The following is a 23,216-nucleotide window of genomic DNA, read 5'->3' as shown; positions in this document are numbered from 1 at the left end:
GCAGATCTGCATTCTGGTTAAAGAACACTAGAGAAGAGAGAAAAGTGACATTTTAAAATCATTATTGAGAGTGTTGATGTTATAGTTGGATAGCGTATTGATACATTTATATGACTGCATGTGAAGACTGGAAGCAAACACTGGATGTCTTCCTAGATCTCTCTGCACCTTATAATTTTAAAATGTATATGAATGATTTTCCTGCTGTATGTCTATCCACAGAGTCTAGAAGAGAATATTTGACACCATAGGAATTGAGTTACTGATGACTGTGAGCCAATATAGTGTTAAGAATTGAACTATGATTCTCAGAAAGAACAAACAACCAGTGCTCTTAACCACTGAACCATCTGCTCGGCCATGCACCACATTTCTTAAGACAGGATCTCATTGAACTGGCAGATCATTGATTCAAGAAGGCTTTACTGCCAATGGGCTCTACGGATCCACCTGCCTTTGCTCACCAGCATTGAGATTGCAGATAAGAGATTCGGTGTCTAGATTTCTATATGGGTGATGCACACCCAAGCTTGGGTTTTCGTACTTACATAGCAAGAATGTTACCAACTGCCCCATGTCCTTAGTCCTCGAAGTGGCATTCGAATAATAGTTTCAAGATAAAACATAGCTGTTCTATTTTAGAATTTACATTAGAATTAGGAAGATGGATGTGTAAAGAAGTAAGCAGCCTGAAGGATGGTGGGTTCTATACCAGGGATATGTATAGAAACCTGTTTAGTTGATGCTACAACCATCAGTCTCCTCTTCTCCCCATCTCTTTCGCTTACACACACACACACACACACACACACACACACACACACACACACCAACTCTGATAAGAAAAGCAAAGTTGAGAAAGCCTGAGTTATTAAATGCTCCTGGTCTTTTGACACTGAGAAAGAGTAAGAATTAAATTCTTGTCACAAATTCCAAACTTCCCATTCTCTGTACTTGACCAACTGGCTCACGGGTTCTCTAAGAGTGTCTGTAAGAAGGCATGTGGAGGTGGTAGGAATACAGCATTTAATCTACTGTGGTTATGTGGTATGATGTTTATCTAGAAACTTTCATCTTGGAGATGTAAAGTATTTTATAAACATGCTCTTATTATTTTCCCTCTTCCTTTCCTCTGCTGCACTCTAGTTCTTGGGAACCAAAGAGTGTGCCAAGAACATCCAAGGTCACAAGTGTGGACAGGTGTATCAGGGATGGTGGTTCCCCATCTGTGGACACAGCTGTGTTTGGTGATAACAACAATAATCTCTTGCATTTGTATATCCCTTTGCTATTTACTAATCTTTTTTCATGTCCAACTTTTGTTTGATTCACAGACCCATCGTAGAAAATAGGCAGAGAAATCATCAATTTACAGAGGAAAACTTGATGTTCAGAGAGGTGACCTAATCTGTTAAATCACATGGCATGGCATGAACCAGTGGGAGTCCAACCCAGCTCAGCCGATTTATTCATATGAAAAAGTGTTCTGTAGTAGCTGAAGCTGAGCTTTGACATCAGGCTGGCTCATGTCTGAATGATGTAGTGAGTCTGTTATGGACCAGTGTGCCTAGGGCAGAGGACTTCATCTCTGTGATTTCTCTCTTCTCTTCTAAAAAAGTTGATATTCCCTCCATAGTAGTCTGTGAAGAATCCACACATGTGTTTTGTATAAATATTTACAACAATGCTTAAGACATAGAGAGCTCTCCATGAATACAGCTACAAGTAAGATTCCCAACTGTAGTATCTTTCCACTGTGGCAAATACCTCCGGGAAGAAGGCTTAGAGCTTGGATGCACCTGAGAAGGTCTGTGTGGAGGCAGGTCAGGGTGCAGGCTTTTTTTAAGCTGCCACCCATGCTGGGCTCTGGCACTGGATTCTCACCCCTGTAGGCATTGGCCTCTGTGTGGGGTGTATTCCCAGGCGGCCTGTTGGCAGCAGCTGTGGGGAGGCATGCACTCCTGACTCACCCCTGCCTCCCCAGCTCTGCCCACCTGTCTCTGGTCTTGCCCCTGGCAGTCCCACTTTGCCTCTGAGAGGAGCAGCAAACCTGCGTCCTTAGGTGCTCCCCTCTGAGCGCCCCAACTACGGGATGCAGCCAACAAAAGCCAAAGAACTCTGTTTGTTTTCTAAGCCAGAGCCAGCAGTGATTCCCGTAAGGCACTGCCTGACTTAATGGGGCTGTGTTTGGGCCTCGCCTCTACGCCAGGTCCTGGCAGAGTCAGGAGGCTGCTCTCTTGCCTGGCTCCACTGGAGGCCCTGGCATTTGCGTAAGGTGATTCAAGCCTGGGGCCAAGGAGCCAGAGATGGCAAGAGGAGTGGTGCTCGTTCTGTCCTCACTGACTCACTCCGAGCATGGCCCGTTACCAGCTTTGGACCTCAGTGCTCTTGTCTTTCGGCCTCTTAACAAAAGGCAGCTGTCTCTGAAGTGATGCTTCCTCACCCTGTGGCACAGGATCATCAATTGAGAGCTTTTAAAAACATTACAGCCTGGGACACTCTTTGATAAGTTCTCATGAAATTAGTCTCATATGGTGTGTTGGGGGAGTTTAGGCAATGTAACATTTTTAGAGGGTTTTTAGTAGATAGCTAAATGCTGAGATCCCTAAGAACTATCCCATTTAAAGAATCCATGTAAAAAAGTGCACAGCTGAAACAGGTGATTCTGGGAGAAATGCCGATGGACCTTTGTCTCTAAAGCACCTTCTAATCACACTGTTTTTCTGGAGGGTTGGTGGAAGCAGGTCTGAAAGCACATAGAAAGCCGCTGGTGTACAGTGTAGGCCTGGGTCTCCTGAATCCCAGCACAAATCAGAAATCATAGGGAGAAGACGGTAGTGCAGGAAAAAAGAAAAAGCAGAGGAGAACAAACCAACTGGGGCCAAGCAGAAAGAAAAGCAAAAGAAAATGGGAGGTAATGACAGGGAGGGTGGGGGACAGGAGGAAGAAAAAGAGGAATGGAAGTCAGGACAGGGACGTAACAGTTCAGATCATTCCCAGTGAGACAGGGCAGCACTGAGCAACACTTGGCTCTACAGACTATTTTTCAGCAAATGAAAGCAAGAGAGAACTTCCATCCCAACTGGGGCCCCAAGCTTGGGGCTGGAGCCTGCGCCTGCGCGGGGGCAGTCTGACTCACAGCTGCTGCCGCCTCACCCCATGTCCAGCTTCTTGCTCAATCCAGGCAGCAGGAGGGAGGGATGCCCTTTTTCAAGATGACTCCTGCAGTGAGGGAGGGCCCTGTAACTTTTCCAAAGGAGTCTGGTTCAGAGTAGGAAGAAGACCAGGGGATCCCATAATCTTGCCATGGCAGATAACTGAGCAGTTTATAAAGAAGCTTGTTCTTGTGTGCCTCCAGGCCTGTTTGAAGCCTATTTCTATCTAAGTCTCCTCCCCAGGAGAACTTTCCTAACAACATTCAAAGTTTGCTGTGCTATCTCTATTGTAATTATTAACATTATTTTTTACACCACCAATAAGATCCTGTTCTTGTCCAATTGTGAATAGAGGCTTCCTACCTTCTACTTTTGCTTATGATATGGCTAATTACCCAATGCAAATGTAATGATAGGTATCTCACACCTATACCCCCCACACTTCACATGGAATATTCTTATTTTAATTCCATTCCAATTCATTAGCTTCCTCAGACCACAGAAGAATGAATAATAATAATAATCCTCACTGTGTCCCCTGAGATCCTTGCTACTGAAATCACAGAAATGGATGGCTGCTAAGTGACCAGATAATGTCTCAGACTTAGATTTCTGCCCAGGTCCCACCACTTGGAATCCATTTGCATGGGGACACTCTCATCCACAGGGCAAAGATAACAACTTTGTATTGCGTATGGTAGTCATGGTTTTCAACAGACATAAAGAACGACTTGCTAGCGTATTGGGAAGGTGAGGTTTACATTCTCTGCCTTACTCGGCCTGAAAACAACAACCTGTTTAGCTTTTGGCCCATAGAGGTCATCAAAACTGTCTTATAGTATCCAATGGAAGCTCCTTCACTCTCTAAAAGTGGCAATGGAATGGATGAGGAGGTGGCAGAGAAAAGGCCAGGGATGAATCCTGAAATGGTGGAAGGCAAAGATGCTGGCTGACCTTTCATTGATGAGAAGAAGCCTGGAAAATCTGAAATAGCTTTCTTACTTGTGACCTTATTCCCTCCACCTAAGAACTCTAAGAGCTACTCAGGAATTCTTGCCCTTGACAAATGAAGTTCCTGCCTGCTGGAAGGTAAAGTAGGCTGGGACTCAAGCTATCTGGACTCCAAGGTCCTTCTATAAGGTCCTTCTGCTTGCCAGGAAAAGCAGCCTCAGACTCCACATGAACAGTTAAAACCCTTACAGTGCAGTGAGGAAAAGTGTTCCCTGGGACTCGAGACAGACAAGACGGCCAGGGAAACAATCTCCCTGCTTTTGTCATGAAACAACATGGACCCTGGAGCCAGGAGGAGTGGAAGCTCAAAATTATGAGGGGCTTGACGAAAACATATTTTGTTTCAGTGTTTTAAGAAGAGTCTCACTCCAGGCAGGATTCCAATGCTGTGTACCTAAGAATCACCCTGGGGCCAGCTGTAGTGGTCCATGCCTTCAACACCCGTTTGCCAGTCTGAAGGAGGACTGACTGCTAGTTTGAAACTAGTCTGGGCTACTTAGTAAGTACTACTTAAGCTTGTGTTGAAAAAAAAATACAGTGTGTGTGTGTGTGTGTGTGTGTGTGTGCGCGTGTGTATCTGTGTTTGTGTGTGCATTATTAATATGCTCTCCATGGTGATATCATCATAGTTGACCTAAATCGGCCTTCTCTCATCCCAGTCTTATATGTCCCTTTAAACTCATCTTTTACTGTAAACATAGGATGGAAAAAAATAAGTGTACCTCTCCTCTTTCCTCTGCCACTACCCATAATTCCCACTTAATGTTTCATGTAAGTCTTTGATTAGGGGAAGAATGGATTTTGCCTTCCATAAGACAAGCCATTGTCTATGAGCTCCATATCTTTGAAGTCTTCACTGTTCATGACTTTTTTCGTGGACTTATTTCTTTCAGCCATGCTGTCTCTTTGCCTCTGGAACTGGTTCCTCTATAATCTTTTTAATTTGGGGAATGTCCAAGAATCCATGGTTCACCCTCTGTGCATTCTAGTTTCTCTTGCCGCAGCCTCTACCTGTGCATACATTCATCAGCAAAGTTCTAAGGATTCTGCTTCTCATCCCTTGCCTCATCCCCACTGCGGTCATTCTACTTTACTCCTCACTCTCCACAGAGGCCTACTGTAGCCTATTGGGACAATCCGTCAGATAGGAGAAAGAAATTAGACTAGCCTGTGAGGGCCAGGAGTTTCTCATTTCAGATTCTAAGAAAATGGGAAGAGATGATATTCTAATTAAGTTTGTTACTTTGCCCATAAAGATATGTCCAACTGATTCTCAAATAGTCTGTCATGTATATGCATGACTTTGTTCCTCTGTACATGCTATACATATATGAATGTATATGCAAACATGTGGCTCAAGCATACATGTACATAGGTAGATAGATAGATAGATAGATAGATAGATAGATAGATAGATAGATAACTAAGGACATATTATATATAATATGATTATATATACATATATACCATTGTAATTTCAAAGAAACAAAAGCATCCATTTAGGCTTTTCTTACTTTTCCTAGTAGCTCACAGAAGCCCAAATTGATACACTCTTCTCTCTTGGAACCAACGATCCTAAGATTATTCCAACAAGGGATATGTAATCACATAAGTGAAGAAGATAGTTGTGTTCACTTGCCTCAAAGTTCTCACCTACAGTAGTCATTCTTACTAAGAAAATGATATTTTGCTTGTATTTTCTTTTGGGAAACTGGTATGCCTATGCGGGAAGGCAATGAGTATTTTCCAAACTATTTTATTTAAACAGAAATCACTTATCTCTAAAGAATCACTCTCTCAAGAGAGTCCAGCGAATACAGGAGAAAGGCTTGAGTGTAGCAGGAAGTGGCACAAGTACCCATTCTGCCAGATGAATTTGTCTTTTGTGTGACTCCTTTCTCACCCCAGAGCATCTTAGCATTTAATAGCATAGCTCTGAAAACCAGCCCAGTCTGGCTTTTCACTGTGAGAAACAGAAAGGGAGACTCGCTAGGGTTGAAGATCAAGTCATTGAAGAGCTGGGGTTCATCCCTTGATCCCTGACTCCCATTCCTGTTCCATTAGCAAGGCTACTTTCTGATGTGTATTCATATTAAACCCAGCTCAAGAGCCATTGGAAAAATTAAGATCTTAAGGTCTGGTATCCTGGAATTAGGTGTTACTTGGGATCAGATTTGGGGCCAGTCACTCCCATCTAAGCTTTCATAAATATGGTCACTGAGTATTTGGTAGAATATTACAGTGTCCTTTGTAAATCTATGAAATTATTATTGTCATGAAGAAAATGAGGAAGGCCGCCAGTGTGAGTGTGGTAGATTGGAAAAAAATGGCACCCATTGGGAGTGGCACTATTAGGACTTTATTGGAGTAGGTATGGTCTTGTTAGAGGAAGTGTGTTACTGTGGGGTGGCTTTTGAGGTCTTCTATGCTCCATTAATGCCCACTAACACAGTTCACTTCCTCTGGCCTGTGGATCAAGAGTTGGAACTTTCAGCCTCTTCTCCAGCCTCATGCCAGCCTGCATGCCGACATATCCTGCCATGATGACAATGGACTAAACCTCTGTAAGCCACCCCAATTAAATGTTTTCATTTATAAGAGTTGTCATGGTCATGGTGCCTGTTCACAGCAATAGAAACCCTAACTAAAACACTGGGGCAATGGGACTCAGACGGAGAAGATTCAGCACCATCTGATATCAAAGTATAGGGCCAAATAAGACAGGCAGAACAAAAGCAGAACAAAAGGCTTCTTCTGGTGAGTGTTTTAGGAGATATCTAATCCAGGTTCAAGCAAAAGTATATCTTTAAAGGAACCTTAAAGAATCTCTCTCTCTCTCTTTCTCTCTTTCTCTCTCTCTCTCTCTCTCTCTCTCTCTCTCTCTCTCTCTCTCTCTCTCTCTCTCTCTCTCTCTCTCTCTCTCTCTCTCTCTCTCTCTCTCTCTCTCTCTGGCTTGAGGGATATTCTGTGTGAGCTGCAAGCATGCCAACGAAGAGGCCAGAAAGTCTACCTGTGACTCTAAAACAAGACTGATCAATAACCAGTCTGACCTCACTTCATTTTAGTTCCAAAATTAAAAATAAATAAAAAGGCGCAACTTTATAGATGCTTATGCAATTCACCTCCAAGTGGCCCTGGGTGAGGGATGGTGTCTAGGGAGCACTAAAATGGTGGGTAGAAATTCTTTTTCTTCCCTTTGGCTTTCAACTCCCAACCATTATCCGTATTTTGTATTTTATATGCAGCAGTCTATGTAATGAAGCAGAGAACATGTAATAGAAGCACACCATACACAGAAGGCTCCTAAGCATATAGCTTGGAATGGCACTGTGGGGGGGGGTGATGTTTTGGAGTCAAGAAGTTTTAAGCTGAGCCCAAGGCAATGATTTGTTTCCTTGCTTCACTCTTGGTTCAGGCTGGAGTGCAGAGCAAAGCCCAGGGCAGGCCGACAGCTGTTTCACTAGACACTGGCCCAGAGTAGGTCCTCACGTCTCTCCCTACACACAGCAAGTTCTCTTTGTAGGACACATTCACCTTGAAGGAGTGGGGTCTCAAATGTAAGGGTTATGACAAGGGGTAAAAAAGCTTTTCTGATACATGATAAGATTTAGATAAGTTTGCCTTGATTTGAATACTATAATAATACATACATATAAGCAAACATTATGTTATACCTCATTGATATGTATGGCTATATTCCTGTGTATTAGCTGAAAAAAATGAAAGTAAGAAAGACTCTGGTTTGAAAGCTTTCAGAGGTAACAATGTCTGCAGAGAATGTTATAAAATTGTTTTGTTTATGCTGTATTGATTTTTAGAGTTATTTTATATTTATGGCAAGTAATCCTGGCTTCCCACTTACCGGTAGTGATATAAATTTCCATTTTAAAATAATTGATTTTAACCAAAAATAAAAAATAAAGGAATAAAGAAATGAGTCAGTTTTAAAAACACATGAGGTTAATATTCCAAGTATAGCAAAGACGTGAAGGAGATGCTTAAAGGGTGGGAAGAGAAGTCGCATCTGATGGTTCCTAGGATCCTTCAAGGCAAAAAATAGGAACTGGATTCTGTGAACCCGAAAACTGCCACCCAAAACATCCCAGTAGGGGGTCATAAGAACTTTGTCTGGAAAAACAAATTTGACTGAAGTGATACCCAGACACTTGGTAGCAGCTAGGGTCTTCATCTTGTGTCCTGAAGGGAAACTAGCAGGCCTGCAGATGCGCCAGAGAGACTCAAGGGCTTCAAACTGCAAAGGCCAGAGAAAACAGCCCACAGCTGCCCAGAGCCACCCCAGAAAGAGGCCCTGGGATTGTTCTGAGCTTCCCCAGTTGGAGCCTCTCTGCTCACTGGCCAAGACGAGAGGCGAGGCCAGCTGCACAGTCCGGCCTTCTAGTGCAGGGTTGGGACCGCGAGCCAGTGTGAGTCAGGGACCCATATGTGGGCCCCGTCTCCTGCACTGCCCCCTTTCTGAGCTTGAAATATAGCAAAGCATGAGGGTGAAACCAGGACAAGCCCAGACTGAAGAAAAAGGATTTAAGTTGGATTGGGATGTACTTCCCCCTTCCCACCCAATTCACGTTACTCCTATGTCCACCCCATTCAATTTTACCCAGGACATCACAGCTCACAGGAGACCTAGCCTGAAGCTGATCCCTGAAAAAGCTACTGGAGAGTGCTCTGAAGTCAGAAGAGAGAGCTGAGGGAGGAAGAAGAGGAAGAGGAGTCCTCTGTGGAGAGGGGAAGAGAGGAGTGTGGGTTTCTCTGCGTACATAGCACTTGCTGAACAACAAATGGAGTTGGCTGGTTTAAAAGGAGAACGAAAGGAAAGGGGAGAAAAATCACACCCCCATGTGTCTCAGCTGAGGCTGTGGGAAGAGGAGAGGCCTTAGCTTGCAGGGGCATGGGAAAGATGGAGTCATAGTTGAGATAATTAGCAACTAAATTCATGTGCTGCTTGTTCTGAGATACTTATATTTGAGCCAGTGCCATACCTCACCATTTGGATGCACCATAAACTCAGATGACCAAACCAGACTGGACCCAAAGGATCCTTGCACACATATCTAACCATTTGTCCAGCACCCCTGTCTTTCACTCCTGCTATGTGCATAGACCTCTGTGCTAGGGACCGAGGTTACAATGGGGAACATCATAGACATCTTCCCACATCATGGTGTTCTGAAGTTACTGATGGACTTAGAGTCAAGTCTCCATACCACTCACCATCTTTTGCAATGGTGACCACAGTGTGTTGGAGAATAGAGAACAGAGGTAGAGAGCTATGATTTTTAAGTACAGATTCTCTTCAGAAGCACCCAGAGGTCACTGAGATAAAAGCTTTAACTATACCCATAAGGGACTTGCTATTATTACTGCTACTGTTGCTGTTGTTAGTACACTGAGCCTTTCTAATGTACAAAGTATTCTGATTATAGAAAACAAAGACGGATAAAGTTGACAGTAACTCAACTAATTGATAACAAATATTCTTTCAACTTGGCTTTCAAAAACACAATACAGGTGTCCTAGTATTTGGTACAAAAATGTCTCTAAGTATAACACAGTAACTGGATCATAACCAAGCCTATCTCAGACCACACCCACAAGTAAAAGAAATTTTTATTTATGCTTTTGTCTTATTTCCCTCTCTTTTTTTTCTTGTGCTGTTGTCTGTTTTGTTTGAAGCAGGATCTTGCTATGTAACTCAGGCTGATCTGAAACTCACAATCTCTCTGACTCAGCCTCCTACATGCTAGCATCACAGACAGGTATCCCAATCATTGTACCTAGTCATTTGTTTTTCTGTAAACATCTGCAAAGTTGATGCTATTAGCACATGTAAACATGCTACACACCGTATCCATCATGTACATAGAATATATACACAGAGAAAGATTAGTATAGAGGCATGCAAATACATTCATGGCTGATGCTACTTCATGCTGCTAAATTTAGTGACGCACTAAATGTGCAGTGTTTCTGAGTCTAGTTCATTATGGCTTCCAATACTAGCCATTTGCAGGATGTGACTGCCTGTCTCCATTTTGTCTGTGAAATGGGTGGAGCACTGAGTCACTGTTAAACATCTGTGGCTAGGTGTAAGAGTACAATCAGAGCATTCACATTGCACCAGTTCAAGTGTGTAAGTGCCACGTTCCTTTTTCTGTCAGGGCACGTGCCGTCTTCTCTATGTCCCTTTCTTGCCCTCAATTGAGACAGGGACATTGGCACCTGGAAAAGTGTACAGAAGTGAAACTATTTTAAGTTGTGGCTTTTTTTGTTTTTATTTTTGTTTTTATGTTCTAAGCAAATCACCTAAGTGGAGTGTGGTACTATACTGAAACCATAGTTAGAATACATAAATATTCTACAGTATAAATATTATACAGCTTACTGTAGTCACCCCACTTAAAAGCATGACCAAAATTTTCTAAGTATTAGCCATACTATTACCAAGCATATATTAACAAATATAATGAGTTCTGGGTCTTCAAGCAACTATAAACCCTAGGCTGAAACACCTGTAGCAACAATACAAATATGTCATTATAACATGCAAAAACACACCTCTCCTTTTGTGATTCAGGCCAGTAGCATCTCAAACATGACTATCTTCCAAGCATGTAAGCATCAACATGTTTTCTTGAAGTTTTACTTTGGCAGAAGTCTCATCAAAGAGTTACAGGCTTGGAAACGTAACAATGGTGTCCGCCCCACAAATCAGATTTTCTTTCAACAAGTGGGGTTCGGGAGCCCATTATGGGCCGTGAACACTGTGAGGTGGAGAGAGTCCCTGTCCTTTCTCATAATACACTCCACACTTCCAGCAGCACATAACCAGCTGTCATCCTGAGTCCTCCCCTTAGCTGATGACCAGCTTGAGTCCTTCAGATAAAGTCACATTGCAAACACCTGTTATATTAGTAGCTTCCAGCTTACTAATCAAGTCTGAGATACTTTATATTCCTCACTGTCTCTGGTTTACTTTCTATATCTTCAGATTAAACATAGCTAGGTTTTTACATTACAAGAAAAGGGATAAAAATGTGATTGTCTGAGGCCATGAGACCAGTGAGTTGAGTTAGAATTACCTCCTCCTCTGTGTTCCCTGAAAACAGACAGAAGAACATACTGTTGTATCAGAACTATGGTTACAGGACAATGATCTGGTCTTGACTGGGCCCATCAGATTCAACTGAGGGAGAAGGGCCCAAGCAGCCCAATGGCATTGGACTGAGAAATTCTTGTCTTTCCTTAAAGACTTAGCTGGTGTATCAGCCAAGATTTTCATCACTCTGTCCTCCTCTGCCGGGGAGGCAGAAGACATGGCAAATCCCAGGCCAGCCTGTCTTCTATGAGGCACCTGATGTCTCTGTACAAAGAAAAGAATTGGGGTTTAAAGACAAGATATGAATCATGATGACTTGAGTTTGTCTGAGTCCCAGTTTCTCCAGATGTAAAATTATGGTAACATTAACTATTACATGAGATGAATGTGAGGATCGGTGAAATTATATGAAACTGCCTGACATCAGTGATAAATATTTAATAAATGGTTATTACAATTAATTCAATGAGTATTTAGTTTCTCGCTTTCTGGTCATTCTTGTTGTAGTTTAGAAAGTGCTAGTCAGCTACTCAAGTAGTTGCCCTTTGGTGGTTATGATTTGGGGATAAAGGAAGGTGTCTGTACACCATCCTGTCTTACATTCTCTATTGTCAGCCAGTGACAAAGGAACTTGCCTTCTGTGTGAGGCACAAGTCCTACATGACTGTAGGAGTCCTCCCCTCCTCTTCTCTAGTGCTAAATGTTGTAGGCAGTGGAGTTTTGCAAACTTCTCTGGGACTCTTTCTGTACTGTAAGTCTTGAGCTCTAACCTTAGTCCACCCCACAGGCCAGTTCAGACAGCTGTGCGCGTGGATGTCTCATCAGGGCCGATGGACAAGGAGTCACCTGGGAGAGAAAATTCAAGGAGCACAGACATACAAGAAACACTGAACAGAGCTCCGCACTCTCCTCAGCCGTGTTGCTGGTGCTGAGAAACAGCACAAGCATGTTGTCTAGGTTCGTTCACAATTTAGGTGGCAGCAAATCCCAATCTGAATGGCATGGTTTATGTGGGGATTTCTCTACTTAATCCCACTTCCTGTGTTGCAAATGTATAACTGGAGGAGTTAGAAGTTTGGCTATTACAATGTAATGAAAATACTACAGAAAAGAACATATGACTGAGCCTTTATAAAAACTCCAAATGAAGTTTGTAGTTCCAAGTTCATCTATACCACCTCAGAGATTTATAGCTAATATAACAGAATCCAGATTTGAACCTCAGCAATCTGATTCAAGACCCAGAGTCTTTCGTATCTATATAATTCTACTTTTTTCTCCCTGAATTATGTCCATGAACTGAGTGCTTTATTCTTTTTAACTCACACTTATAAAAGGAGGGGTTACTATTATCTTTCCTGTTTCATTGATAAAGAAACAATTGCTTGAGTTGGAGAGATGATTTAAGGGCATGTTTTGATTTTCCAGAGGACCTAAGTTCAGTCCCTGTGTCAGGTGAATCACAACTGCCTGTAACTCAAACTCTAAGGATCTGACTTCCTCTTCCAAGTCCATGATTACCCACACACACACAGACACAGACACTAATAAAATTAATATGAATCTTAAGAAACAACCACCTGAAGCTCTACATGCTACCCAAAGTCCCCGTGGCAGGACTGAGGAGTCAGAAGCGACGGGTTCTAATGGCTTAAATTATAGCCATGATTCTATGCTGCCATAGCCTACTGAGGACCAAAATACACTGTACTAACTCATAACTTGCACACTTCTATGCCATATATGCATCCTCTTGTTTGATTCCATATATATAGTCAGACGACTGATATTTGTAACAATATTTCACCACATACACTAAATCTTCCCATAATAAGCTTATTGAGTAGCTTATGGCTTACTTTCGCCCCGGCCACTAGGAAGGCCATGATGAGTAAACACAACCATCCCAAGTTAAAATAAACCCCCACGGCTTCCAGGAGACCTGAGGAGCTGTGTCTCTTCCTTTTCAGTTTATCTACTTGTAGCAACCACCAGTCCTCATGCCAGCTGCATTATAGCCTTGAGATCTCAGTACTTGGGTGTACTTATTTTCAAGATTGTTTCTCATAAGCATTTCTTAGTTTTCTAATTCAAATGATGTGTCAATGTGTTTGTCTCACACACTGGACTGTAAGTGTTTGGTGGCCAGGGATTTGCTTTTCCTTATTGATGACTGTACCTCCAACCTTTGACAAAACATCTGTGTGACCCAGGAGGCATCCGAGATGATGTATCTTCAAAGGGGTAAGTAGTATTTTTGAGACATGATTCAAGTATTACTACTCAAATCTGGAAGGGTGCATAGAGAAAAGACAGCAAGCTTATCAGAGGTTGCAAAAGCTATGTGCTTGAATTTCAGCATCATGACCTGTAGACAATAGTCAAAAGAGCAGGGAAGGACATCAGGGATGGGGACCAAAGTGTGCATATTATTATGTTGTGGAGTGAGCAAGGAGCTGACTACCTGAACCAATGGGGGTTGTTAAATGAAGCTGAGGAGAGTTTATGGGATGAAAATGTGCAGTAGTCACATATGTTGAAAATTAGCATCCTTTGTAAACACAAATGTTATGCTTCAAGCTCACCTCATGATCATAAATCTTCCAATGTTCTCTCCCTAATTCCTTAATGCCCAAATCTCCTAAGAAGGAATGCATCGTGGTGCCTTTGGCGACTCTGCAGTATTTAGATGCCTTACCATGCTGGAACATGGTAGAAATGATTCAGAGTTGTCTCTGCAATGTCTGTGATAGGGATCCTGGCAGAATCTCAGGAGATGCCTACTGAAAGGAACAAAACTTGAGCAAAATTATGTATATGCATATGTGCATATATATATGTGTGTGTATGTGTGCATGTGTGTATTTCTGTAAATATATGTGTACATCACTCAGTGTGTATATGTGCATATGTGTGTTTGTATGTTTATGTGCATATGTATGTGCATCTATATGTGTACATGCTTGTATATGCATGTATATGTGTATATTTGTGCATATGCCTATAAGGGCATACATATACATATATAGGCATATATGTTTATATGGGCATACACGTATGTGTGTACATGTGTATTTGTGCAGCATGTACGTGTGTGTATATGTGTGTATGTGTGTACATGTATATGTATTTGTGTTTATATTTGTGTATCTCTGTGTATTTGTGTACCTGTGTGTATATGCATGCATGTATGTGTGTAGATGTGTATAAGTGTATATATGTATGGATATATATATACATATATATCCATACATATATATATATATGAGTGTATGTGTATGTATTTGTGTCTATGTCTTATGTGTTTAAGTATGTTTATGTGTTTATGTATGTTTATGTGTTTATGTATGTGTATGTGTTTATGTATGTGTATGTATATTTGTGTCTGCATTAAGATGAAGCCTTTTGTGTTTTTCTCCCTAAGATGCAAGGTATCACCATCTTCCTATTTCTTAAAGTTATCTTCATCACTGAATTTCAGGTTGGAAAAAGTCAATCCAAAGTTATTAGACAAAGGAGACCACCAAAGAGAAAAATCAGAAATAGAGAATGACTTTAAGAAAGACTGAGTGAAACAAATACCCTTTGTGGAAACCTGGAAGGGGCCTGTTGGCACGTCCCATCAGCCCTGGGGAGAGGAGATAAAGATCCCATCCTTATGGGTATCAAGCTGCATTTACTACATACCACCGCTAATTTAATTTATACCACATGAACTGACCTGCCAAGCTTTTATTGTTGAGACTACTTGAGAGAAGGGTACAAATCAAAAAGCCATGCCCTTGTCAGCCACAGTCCGGTGTTGGAGGTGCCCTCTTTTTATCTCCTTGTCACCCACAAGCTAGGGTCAGAGGTGTCTCCTCTCTATTCCCATGACTTCCTCCCAATTCTCATAACCATGACTCTTTATATTTCCTTAAGAGTTCCCTGCTGTCCAGGAAAATTTTAAAGTCTGAGATCATTTCTCCTTAGGAGGTAAGCAGGATGTAGAACCAGACCAAGATGGCTGCTCTGGACCATAAGGTTAGAGTGATGAGGTTGGCTAAGGGAAAGGCAAAGAAGATTCTGGACAAGAGGAGAATTATCAAAACCATTAAACTTACATTTTGCACACTTCTCCCTAAAAAAAAAAAAAATGTACCTAGGTCAAATACCCCTCTCTTTGAGACTCATAGTGCTCATTAGCATAAGATTTCTGAAGTCAATGCATGTGAATTCTGGTTATATTTGCTGAACAATTGCTTAAACTGATTCATTTGAGAGCTCGTTTATTTATGTACTAGGACTAATATTCTCCTTCACAAGCTCTGAAGGTCAACTCAAGAATGCTGAGTAGCATCTACATAAGCAAAAGAGTGGAAGATACAAAGCTTTTCTGTGACCTTTCAGGATGAACAGAGGATGAGGAGGAATGGGTTAGGCAGAAGAGAGAGCGAAGCTTCAGAAGTCTCATGTGTCCACTTAATACTGCACTCTGAAAAGAGCCACACAGTGATAACTCTGAGCCACACAGCGTTTTGTGTGTGTGAGTGTGTGTGTGTGTGTGTGTGTGTATGTGTGTGTGTGTGTGTGTGTGTTAAAGTACACAGAGGATCAAAAGAAGCAGGAACAAGTGCTTCAAGGCATTTGTATTCTAAAGAATAAAAAGAGGTGCAAACTAATACTTATGAAGGATTCTTCTGCCCAGGATGGTCAAGAAAAGTATATGGATCCTGAAAGTTAAAAATTTCCCAGTCAAAACAAAGAGGGGCAGGAACGGTGCTACTCCTATTCTCCTTCAGAAATACTACACATCATCCCATCTCGGGCCTTTGCATGTGCTCTTCTCTCTGCCTGAGGTGCTCTTCTTCCTCGTTGTCCCACAGTTGCCCCCTCCTAACTACAGTATTTGAAATCAGGCAGCCTCTCTCTTCCTTCTTTTCCTGATTTTCTTTTTGTTTACCTGTGCTATCACTTGTCAAATATGAGAAATGATATTCACCCTCCCCAACACTGAGGTCACAGTGTCCTAGAGTTGTGACACACTGAGCATCATTCTCCCTCATGTTTCTCAAGAAAGGAAAGAAGCTGTCTCGTTGATTCTTTCTTGTATACTAACCCGACATACACTAAGAATAAGAAGCTGTCTCTTTGATTCTCTCTTACATACGAGCCTAACTAGGAATCCAATAGTTCTTTATGCAGATATTTGTTGAATAAATGAATTAATTTGAATGAATAAGAAGCATGGTAAAACTTAAGGACAAGATGAAGACTTGTCATAAGCCCTTCAGAAATCACATGGGCTTTAAACAAAGGCAAGATTGATTTCAGGTACTTTTTATAAATGGATAAACTAAAACTCAAACAGTTTAAGTGACTTAAAGTGATGCCAGGCCACAATACACAGAGAAGTCAACATTCAAACACAGCTATGACTTCAATTGTTGAAATTTCTTGGTCTTTGTTAGCTTTTAGTGATCAGTTTGACTGCTTCTTCCTTAGTGGCAGCGAGTACCGTCTTCAACAGATGCAGCTTCTGAGGTGGCCAGAGTACAGGAAATTGATTAGCTCCTACTCATGGGACTGATGAATAACAGTACTTTGGACTAGGGATGACTCAGCAGACCAAAGCTGGGGGAAAGAGCCTGTCTCCTCTCCCAGCCCCCACTCCTGCCCCAGCAACACCTTATTCATTCTCTTATGTCAGGCATCTTGCTACCCTCATGACTGACCAATAATTACCCAATAAATAGGGGCATAACAAAGTCTATTGCAAGACCATCATCACTTCAAGTTTGGCTACATGATTAATTCAAACTGGCTGTGGTCCCCAGTCTGGGGTCACTCCTTGGCTGGGAGTGAAGTCTGGAGTCTTTTCTCCCTGTGTCCCTCCCAATCTTCTTTCCTTCCTCTGTTACTTCACTACCCCAGTTCCATAGTTGTGTATCCTTCTAGGTGTTTATTCTTTCTTTCACTTTAGTAGATTGATGTATAGTCTGTATTCATTCCTAGATGCAAACATAGATCCATTCACTTTCTTAAACATCCCTCATGTAAGCAGGATGTTAAGGGGGGAGTTATTTGATCATGCTAAAGTCACTTATTAATCAGATTTAAAAGAGAAAGTAGTAGAAGATAGAAAGCTGACAGTGCCAGCTTCCTGTGTCTGGTACAATTAAACGCTCCCCTCAACATAAAAGTCCACAAGCTCAGGACACACAGGACAGAGCCCTACCTTGGTAGGGCTCACAACCTAGAAAACCTCTCCTTTCCATCGGAACTTAGTAATGCACAAGCACATGTGCGTATGATGTAAACAAAACATGTTCTGAAATCCTCCTTACCCCTTGCTATAGACACAGCACAATCTATTATTACATTTTTAAAAAATGTAGGTCACACCCCAGTAAACTGATTTCACAACGAGTTACTAAGCTATAACTTAAGGTTTGAAAACTGCATGGGACTCGTCTAGACAGTCCTGTAGAATTGTATCAGGTTGTAAGCAAGGCTGGAAGCTCAACGCTCAGGGACCAGCTTATGCTCCTCTTACTGTCTTCCAAGTCCAGCACTCATCTGCGCATGGAGGATGCATCTCCTAATTCACTTCTTTTCTGCTGATTGATATTACTTCCTGCCATTCACTGGAAGACTGGAAAGGTCTCATTCTCCCAAAGTGGACTAAACTGTCTCTCTGACTTCCTGCTTCTAGAATATCCTCTAAATGGGAGTGATGCATCTTCTAGCATAGACATTTCCAGGAATTCTGTAATGCCCTTCACTTGGCTACAATATGTAAAATAACTAAATGTATGAATTTTCTAGCCTTGGCTGGCCTTGACTCTTCTCCAGGGTTATTTCTCACTAAATTTACTTTTGAGTCTTATTTGAGTCAATGTATAGTCACTTGTAAGGCCTACAACTTCTCATTCTCCATATCTCCTGACTTTTCTGTAGTTTTCAGGCTGAAATTTCCATTTCACTTAATACTGGGCTCATTCAAGGATTGATTCAATTCCTTGTTTTCCTAAGCAGTGCCTCCTAGCCTAGCCACATATTTATCCTGTATGCTGCTCTGCATATGCCCGTGGCTCTTGGTTATCTCCTCGGTAGGGTGACTCTACCCTTAGTAACTGTACATTTGATCAATTCTCTATCACGGAAGCTCAGTGCACTATTCAGGATAGATAAGACACATCTTCTCCCATGTAGGTCTTTGCCACAATAGTCCTTGCATGATTTTTTTTTACCTTGTCTCATGATCTCCTTTCCAGTGGACCTAAGATAACACTATATTCGCAGTGTATTTTTGAAGGAACTGAGGCTTACAAACAACTGGTGAGAAAGTAAGGTTCGGCAGAGTGCTGGCAGTGTTTAACTACTGGCTCTCTGGGGGAAGAAAAGGTGCTGATTTGTAGCACTGGCTGACTTCCAGGGTGTAATTACCTCCACCCTGGGCAATTTCATACTACCAATGTGACTTCCTGAGCATGGAGTGGGGAGGGCCTGCAAGCTGTCCTTTGAAGTCAGACAAGTCGGCTGTAGCACATCTGCGTGAGGCTGTTGCCTCTGCTGACATATTTGACAGTCCTCCCAGCTCTGTTTTACTCCAGGGTGCTCTGCTGAGAAGATGCCCTGTGCTCTGTCAATCTGCTGGAAACCCTGTACTCAGGCAATTACTCCATTGCCTCAAATGGCAGTTCTCCAGCTCCTACAAATACAGACTCTGCTAGATGGCATATAGTATCACAAGGCCTAGAATATAAAAACAACCCTTCAATACTTTTATGGATGGGTACTGAGAAACAAGATCAGAAGAGAAAGCAGATGTCAGAAAGGAGACAAAGAGGGAATTTAAAAAAAAAAAAAAGAAACCTAAAATCAGGATAAAGACTGTGGTATATAGAAAATCAAGGGAGGACAGGAGGAAGGAGCAGAGAAGGGCAACAGAGGAAAGAGTGACCATAGTCACTACTTATGGGAACATTACCGGCCAGTCTCTGTGCCAAGCATTTTCTCATTTCAAATCACCTTTACGCCCATTGCCAAGATCATTAGTATTGCAGATGCAGACCAAGCATCAGAGAGATGTCTTCTTTAGTCATGACATAGATCTCAAAAACAGCAACTTTACATGCACAGGGACTTTGAGTGTCATGATCAATCCACTTTAATGATGTGATTAAGCAAGCGTGATGGAACTGAGAGAGGATTTCAAAGACGTACTGTTCTTGACCAAGGTCTAAGTATTTTGTTCTACATGTCACTAAGAGTTTTGATTAAGCTCCTAAATATAAGATATATGTTCCTTCATTTCTCCTTTCTAGATCTGGCCAGAGATGAGGAAACGTACTCTGACCAAGGCAGTACATCTGGTCCATTTCAAAGATGGCAAACCCAATGTATCCTCCCAGACTGGACAAGACCACTGAGCATTTGAAGTCAATCTTATTCTGGCCGCCTAACCTTGAGTAAACTCACCACATAGAAGGAATGTTGGAGATGTCCACCAAAGACCAAGAAAAGCGAAGGAGAAAATTTAATGTATTTGAGAACAAAAGTAGCTATTAACCTTCCCATCCTGGGAATTTGAGACGGTAGCCAAATCTCAGCAGACAGCTCAATATTGCCAGCATAAATACCTCTACTAAATAAGAGACAGAACAAACAGCGATATTTGAATGCTGTAGCCTCCTAGAGTTATCAGCTAGGCCCTTGCCCTCAATGCCTTAGGTGGGTAGACTCTGGCAACAGTAACCTCAACAACCCAAGCTGAACTCCTCTCCAACCCCAGAGCAGAAACTCAGCTCTAGCTCATCGGAGAGAAGTTTAAACTCTCTAGATGGAGCAGAGGTTTCCACTATTGAGTTTAGAAAGACTTATGAAGCTGAGGGGCAGAATGTCTACCTTTCCAAATGAGCCTATAAGGAGCAATAGTTAGGTAACCAGTTAAAAAAAAAAAAGAAAATGAGGCCCAAGACAGAGTAAGGGCACGTTGTAGTATCCCACAAAGTTACTTTGTGGGCCAAGAGAAGTTTTTCTTGAATGATACCAGAGTGACAAGTGACAGGGTCAAGCCTACTTCAGTTAGTAAAGGAGAGAAGTGGATGAGAGGATCAGATTTGGGGTGTTATTGCCTCAGTGACTTTGATTAAGATGCTCTTCTCTAGGCCAGTGACTTTGTTGCTGAAACTCAGAGATAAGTACCTTGTTCTTTTCTCCATGGTGATCACGGGAACAACCTAACACTAACACACCATTAGGCACGCAATGTTGGAGTCAAATAGGCCTGGTTTGAACATCAGTGCTACTCCTGGCTGTGCGGTTCAGGACATGTCGCTGAATGTCCCCGAGCCTTGGTATTCTCAGGTTAAAGTCACAAACACAGTGCCTGCCTGACAAAGACATTTAATATAACCCCATATGTGAACTTAACAAGCTAACTATAGCATAATTCCTTGAATGATACTGTTTAATAAAAGTTTTTGCTACTGCTATTAACGAAAACAGAAGCAGTAAATGAAGACAAGGCATTGGGCTTCCACATCCTCACTCTAAAACAATTAAGCAACCGTAGAGTTTCCTCCCAATTCTACTGCTACCTGAAAATACACCAGAGAAATATAGTAAAATAAAAAACCAGATGTATAGACAGCGGTTAAAGTTTGCCTCCACTATGCACCAACCCGCATCTGTGTTTACCAAGATATGTGTTTATGTGTGAAATTGTATATGTTTGTGGAGTGCGTGCATGAGTGAATATGCGGGTGAGGTATTGAACAATGTAGGAGTCCATCTTAAATGCTTTCCACCTTCGTTTCTGGGGACAGGGTCTGACGATGACCCTGAAACTCACAGATTCAGCTAACCAGCTGGCCAATGAGCTGCGGGACTCTACCTGTCTCTGCTTCCCTATGCCACTCGAGGCTGGGCATACAGGTACAGATGTTGCCCTGCCTTAACTTTTGGTAGGTTCTGGGGATCTAAAGTCAAGTCCTCAAGTGTGCATTGCAGGAACCTTATCCACTGAAACTTCTCTGCCCTGTTGACTAAATTTACTGTTATAACTTCCTTCTTCCTGTCAATAGATGACTAGAGAGAGTCGAGAAGCCAGAGATATGTTCCCAACACCCAACTCACACAGGAGACATTAAAATGACAGCTGAAAAGCTGCACTATGTAGGGACAGAGATCCCCTAACCAATAACATAAGAAATCTGCATGCCTGTACTGATGTTACATCCTGATGTCAGATCTACACCCGTGGGCCTACAGTCCTTGGGAGGACTTTGACTTGGCCTGTCTTTATGAGGTTTCTCCTACAGGTGGGAAAGTCCAAAGTGCTCCCTTCTGGAGTCTACCTTGGTGTCTCTTTACTTTGGATCACACCCACTTCTGAGGGTTCTTACTCAAGATTTACAAAGCTAATGGAAATTATTAATTATGCCCATGTTGCAAAAATGCAGATGGCTGTTGAAATCTGGCTTTCTAACTCTGTCATCTGGAACAGATGACTTTATATCAGTAGTCTTGCTTTCTCATCTGTAGCATGGTATTGGTAACCCTTTTTGTACACTTGTTTCATGAATATTGACTCAGATACTGGGTATATACTATCTCCAAAGAATTATATATATATCAGATTTTTAACTAATGTCCTTCTTCCTCATCAGTCTAAAAAGATCCAGATTCTTGGTGGTTCTCTACCCTTCAATCCCCACTATAGAAAGTTTATATTACATAGGCTGCTTTTCTCCTTAGGCTGCATATTTTGGAAGGTGGACTTTGGTTTCTTAATTTTATATCCCAGAATCTCACAATAGTCTGGCCTAGCTTGGCTGCTTGCGAAAGTTTGCTGATCTGAATCAATTTAACTGAAAATTCTGATTCCAAGAACTGACTTTTATTTGGTTAGTTGCATAATAAGCAAGATTTGCTCGAGTTCTGTACCATCCTGACCTATCCTGTCTTCTTTGGCAGAACAAGCCTTCTTGGGATCACTTGTATTTTTCTTTGGTATGCTTTTAAAAGGTTGTAGGAAGTACATCTCCTGGAAGTCTGGGAAGCAGTTTCTTTAAAGCCCTCGATGTGGGTGGGGGTGGGGAGAGATGTAGATAGCTTACAACTCATTTATGAGAGCATTGAGATGGCTGGAGTTGAAGTAGACGTCTCTGAAGATGCGAAGAGCGGGCAGATGCAGGGACATGCAGTAAGGGATATAGAAGATGGGATTTGGTGCCATTGTCATAGCTGAGATTAAGACCCAAGCCTTGGCCTTGAACCTGAGGCTCATTCTCTCTAGGATGCCCTTAGCCCCTGCTTCAGCCTCTGTCTAACCTCTGTAATAGCCCCACTTAAAATCGGCTTGATTGTTGCTATAGTCACCTAGAAAGAGGGGAGAGGAGCCGAACATTATGTCTGATGCTGCTTCTCCTTCCCTGTGTCTCCAGCAAATGCTGCTTTATTTATTGTCCCAACATCACCTTTCACACACCCACTTACCCTGCTCCTACCCATGACTGGTCCTCTTACCACAACATGCACTGAATTTAAGAGTTTTTAGTGTATGATGGATGCCTCATGTCTGTGTAGTACGTGTGAGTATCATCCGTAATGTGTGCTGTGTGGATAGATATCTTTTGATGTGTTGTCCATGTCTGTGTATACTTGGTGAACTAACATGGCATTTGGCACATATACTTTACAGTGCATACAGACGCCCAAAACACGTTAAAAACACAGCATACATGCACAGTAAGAATCTCTTACTCCCTGTACAGCAGATCCCCCAGGAATCATGTTGCAGATAAACAACAGAGATGAAGAAGCACAGCCCTCTCCCTACAGCCATACTGTAAAGTATATGTGCCAAATGCCATGTCAGAGGAACAGCACACATTCAGTGGATCACAGTGCATACAGACGCCCAAAACACTGAATGTGTGCTGTTCCTC

General features: G+C 42.1%; 1 protein-coding gene across 3 annotated transcripts in view; it reads right to left on the bottom strand.

The window, feature by feature from the left end:
• Astn2 (astrotactin 2) overlaps window positions 1-23,216 on the bottom strand; it is a 980,272-nt gene that overhangs the window by 94,128 nt on the left and 862,928 nt on the right. The window lies entirely within an intron of this gene.

Source organism: Arvicola amphibius, chromosome 6 (genome assembly GCF_903992535.2).
Source record: "Arvicola amphibius chromosome 6, mArvAmp1.2, whole genome shotgun sequence".
Lineage (NCBI taxonomy): Eukaryota > Metazoa > Chordata > Mammalia > Rodentia > Cricetidae > Arvicola > Arvicola amphibius.
The sequence above is the reverse complement of the archived record's forward strand: the minus strand, read 5'-3'. Positions and strand labels throughout refer to the sequence as shown.